Source organism: Carlito syrichta, unplaced genomic scaffold (assembly GCF_000164805.1).
Source record: "Carlito syrichta isolate Samal-C Ts95f unplaced genomic scaffold, Tarsius_syrichta-2.0.1 Scaffold315151, whole genome shotgun sequence".
Classification (NCBI taxonomy): domain Eukaryota; kingdom Metazoa; phylum Chordata; class Mammalia; order Primates; family Tarsiidae; genus Carlito; species Carlito syrichta.
Genome location: NW_007259247.1, coordinates 187,331 through 192,490, shown reverse-complemented (window position 1 = coordinate 192,490; position 5,160 = coordinate 187,331).

Genomic DNA, 5,160 nt, shown 5'->3' with positions numbered 1-5,160 from the left:
AAGTTTATTTTATCACACTATTCTTACTGGGTTTGATATTAAGTTCACATTAATCTCAGAATAATTGAGAAGTCTTCCTTCTTTTGACTATTTTCTGAAAGAGTTTATGTCGATTTGTATTTTATGAACCTTGATTATTTGACAGAATTAAATTAAAATTGTCCATTCTACTGTTTCTTGTTTAGAAAATTTTGAATACTGATCCAGTTGTGTAAAAGCTCCAGCATCAATCAGGTTTCTATTTGACCCTAGACCTGTGTTCAGCTGGTAAAATTTTTAACAATTCTTTGAGGGTGGGAGGAAGCAATAATGTATAGTTTGCCAATTTCCATGGCATCAATATTCGCAACATGGTCAAGTTTATGCTACTAATGTGATGTTATTATATATACGATCAGGAAGAATTGACTGTAATCAGGTCATCAGAGTCAGTATAAACTCACTCCAGCTCACCATTAAGTACTGTGAAGATCTTATTTCACCTGTCCTAAACTAAAAATTGAGCACACCTCCACTTCTTGTATGTTGAAATAAAACATGAGCCTCCTGACTCCAAAAAAAAGAATATAATACCCAGATGTTAACGCTTCAATGTATTGTTCAGAAGTCCATGCTTTTTAAACTTGGTCCCCAATGCATCAGTGTTGAGAGATGGGAATTTTAGAAGGTGATTGATCATGAGGGTTCTACCTTCATGAAAGATTAATCTGCTAATGAATGAACAGATTAGTGAGTTAACTAGGGAGTGAATTAGTTACCATGAGAGTACGTCTGTTGTACAAAAAAAAAATCAAGTTTGGACATTTCTTGTGAGCCCCTCTCACCCTGTGACGCCTTCTACCATGCTATTATGATGCAGCATTAGCTACAACCAGATGTGGGTATCTGATCTCAGACTTCCCAGCCTTTAGAATGGTGAGTCAAATAAACCTGCTTTCTTTATAAATTGTTATAGCAATGCAAAATAGACTAAGACATCATGACAACCAGAATTATGACAGCCAGAACAGAAGCATATAAACATCAATTCCCCTTGTTTTTTAGTCCCAGAGGTAGTCCAAGTACATATTTTCACATGCAATAAATTGCTCTTTGGGAGAAGAAACTTGAGTTTAGGGAACCTAAATATTTTATATTGATCAGTAAGTAGGCCTGTCCTTTACTGTGAAGGAGATGCTGTCTGCATGTTATGTTGTAGATAAACTTGCATTTTACTATCATGAGAAACACTATCCTACCTTGATCTTGTAAAACAATTAGATATAAGAATATCCTTGAAAAGATAGTTATAAACAAATAACAAAGAGAGGACCTTTACATGCAATATTTCAGAAACACAAGAAACTCATAGAAAATGGTCTCCCAACATTGTCTCAGTAAATTTTGGTATACTACATTCATCTAGAGATTTATTGTTTCAAATTGTTGGGTGTTTAGAGTTTCTGGCAGTCTAATTTTTTAATATCTGTAAGTTGTATAATTCTGAGATCACTTTAATACCTAATATCATCTACCTATGCCATTACTCCAGTTTATATTTTTTATTGTCTTTCCAAATTTTGACAAATTTTTGTATGCAATGTTATACATTGTTGATTTGCTACATTACTTTTTGTTTTTAAAATTTATTGCTTTCTGCCTCCTTGTTTGTATTATTTTATGTTTTCTTCTTTTTTGGACTATTCAACAATATTTTTGCCACCTAAATTGCTTGTTTAACTAATTATATTTTTGCTTTTTTAAAAGTCTGATATACTATTTCATGAATAATACACAACTTCCTTGATGATCCATGTTAATGACATCTTATTTGTTATACTATGTTCTATTTACTTGTTCCTCATTTATATATTTTTTTACTTCCCTCTGCATTATCTTAAAACACTGCTTTTAAATTTTCAAACTATTTTTAAAATAACACTTTTATTTTTAAAAAATTTTGAACCTAATATCATAAATATCATTGTTGAAAAACAAGGTCTATTTAAGATTAATTTGGAAAATATGAGTTTTTCTGTGACATTTTACATCATTGTTCACTAGTATATTGTTAGTATAATATATTGAAATATCTAAAATGGTTATAATAGCTTTCTTGACATAAGTAACATGCCATTTTGTTAAAATCCTCCATCTTAGCTGTCTGCCTGATCTAAAAATGACCCCCCCCCCGTGTATACATGTGATTGTTGTAACGTTCCCATGACCACAGACCCACAGCCTTGTTCCCCTAAGCTGTTCACACTAACCATTCTTGCTGATTGTTTGAAAACTCCCTAGCCACAAGTTCCATGTAATTGTATGCCTTGTTAACTGAAATCCAAGAGATTGTTCCTTTTGTTTTTAGTTTCTTGTACCCTCACCCCTTGCTATGTAGCCCATTTGTGGATTTATAAGCTTCTTGCTGATTCCACTCAGTGTTGAGAGCTTTCTTGGCTTAAGCCTACTCTTGACTGCGTGTTATTAAAGGACTCAAAATTCAACCCCTGGCGATTCTCCTTTCTCATGGTTCGGCTATAACATTTGGAGGCCCCAGCAAGATGTCACAAACCTTGGGAGTTGGCCTCACTCCAGCTCTTCCTGGTTCGTTGGAGAAGTTACATGGGAGGTGCCCCCTGCATCATTCCAGGACTGCATAACCTCTCATCTGGCTCAGAAGGAGAAGGAAGGACCGCTGATTTCCTCCCACCTCTAAAACTCCTGTGCCCATCTGCATTCTCCTAGGAGGTAAGAATTTTTTCTGTTTACCGGTAAGAATCTGTTTTGTTCTATTTGTGGCCACAATTCTGTTTAAGGGAGTCATGGCCTGACAAGGTCACCCTTTGGACACTATTCCTTAGGCAAAGATGTTGGCTGAATAGAGTCCTCTGGTTTTCTGCCCTAAGGTTGTTCCAGGGAACCGTAACTGTAACTCTTCTGACTTGGTCTGGACACACATTGTCTGTCATTGTGTTTTAATTGCTCATAGTTTGTTATGGGTTCACAGAATTCATAAACTGTCAGTCCTCTGGACTGTGTGTTAAAAAATTTCTCTGTTGCACTTGCTGAGGACTATGGTGTCCATGTTTCAAAAGGCATACTCTGGACCCTCCATAAAGTAAATTGGCCCACATTTAATGGTGGTTAACCCTCTACAGGGTCTTTAAATGTTCATGTTAGTCTGTTTTGAAGGTCATCACAGGGACTTCTGATCACCTGCATCAGTATCCCTATATTGACCAATGGTTAAATTTAGGCCAAAACCCACCTCCATGGTTAAAAATATGTTCTCTTAAAACTCAGGACCCTTCCCATAAACCACACTATACAAAGACAGAGCTTCAAACTTGAAAACAACAGGGTGCTATATACAAAGGCCCTTGGTTAATTCTTCAAGGACAATTTGTTTCACCTGTTTCTCAAGAGAATAAAATCTTGCCAAAATCCAAACCACAGGTTTTAACGGGTAAAATCAATCACGTGCACTCATCATCCCACCTGGGATGATTGCCAGCAGCTCCTTTTTAACCCTATTTACTTCTGAAAAGACAGAACCCATCAGAACTGAATCTAAAAAATCTGTCCTGGTCTCAGCAACTGGAACAAAGGAAAAAGGTCAGAAAATGTTAGAGGAGGTTTTTCCCTCCTTTTCCCCTGATTGGGACCCTAACACTTTGGCAGGGTCTGGAACATTAAAAACTTATCACCAGACTCTATTAGCTGGTTTGAAGGGAGCAGTTTGAAAGCTTATTAATCTTTCCAAAACTACTTCAGGGTCCCGAGGAGTCACCAGGGGTGTTTCTTGGATGTCTTCAGGAGACATTCTGTACCTATACTCTGTTTAACCCCTCAGCACCCAAGAATGCTTGGGGTATCAGTTTGACTTTTGTGGCTCAGGTGGCTCCTGACATCTGGAGAAAGTTACAGAGGCTTAAAGGTTTCACAGGAATAAACATTTCTCAGCTGCTCTGGGTAGCTCAGAAGGTTTTTACTAACCAAAATGCTGAGAAACAGAAACAGGAATACAAGAAAATGGACAGAGCAACAAAACAGCAAACAAAAGTATTAGTTGCTGCCATCCAGGCCTCCCAACCTGGCTCGAGGCCAGCATGTAAAATAAAGGGAGAAACTAAAAAGGGAAAAAAGGAAACTGGATGCATCCAGCTAGCCAAGAATCAATGTGCATATTGTAAAGAGCTGGGTCACTGGGTAGAAAATTGCCCTCACCACCTAAAGACAAGGGACCTAAGTCAATTCTGGTCCTGCCATCTACTGGTGACCCTCTGGTCATGCCAACTATTTTTGTTATTATTTTTTTTTTTAATTTTTGCTTTTGAATAAACAGATCCTGACTCAGGAGACACCAGTCAGTTAACTTGGACGTGGTTATCACAGGGTTTCAAGAACTCCCCAACCCTTTTCTCAAGGAAGCTTGGCAATAGGATTTGTCAGGGTTCCGTGCCTTACACCCTGAATGTACTTTACTCCAGTATGTAGATAATCTCTTGCTTGCAGCTGTAGACTTGGCTACTTGTTTAAAAGGTACGAAGGCTCTGTTACAGCTCCTCCAAGACATGGGCTACTGTGTGTCAGAGAAAAAGGCACAGCTCTGCTCAGTCGAAGTTTCCTACCTGGGATACTGGCTAAAAAAGGGCAATCGAGCCCTGACCTTGACCCAAAAAGAAGCCATTCTTCAAATTCCCCCGCCAACCACAAAGAAATAGGTATGGGAGTTCCTGGGAGTGGCATGGTATGGCAGGCTATGGATCCCAGAATTTGCTGAAATTGCCAAGCCCTTGTACACAGCCACTGCAGGAAATCAGTCCCTAAAATGGACTGCTACTAAGAAACAAGCGTTCCAGCAGTTAAAAACGACTCTAACCTAAGAGCTATCTCGAGCCCTCCCAGATGCTACCAAGTCTTTCTACTTGTTTGTTCATGAACAATGAGAAATTACAAAAGGGGTCCACACTCAGACCTTAGGACCTGAAGAAAACCGGTGGCTTACTTGTCAAAATGACTGGACCCAGTGGCTTCTGGCTTGCCCTCTTGTCTCTGGGCCATTGTAGCCACAGCCATCTAATTAAGAAAGCAGATAAATTGATTTCCGGCCAGAACCTGGCTTTAACTGTTCCCCAAGCTCTTAAAACTTTGCTCCTAGGAGCCTCTCCTTGCTGAATG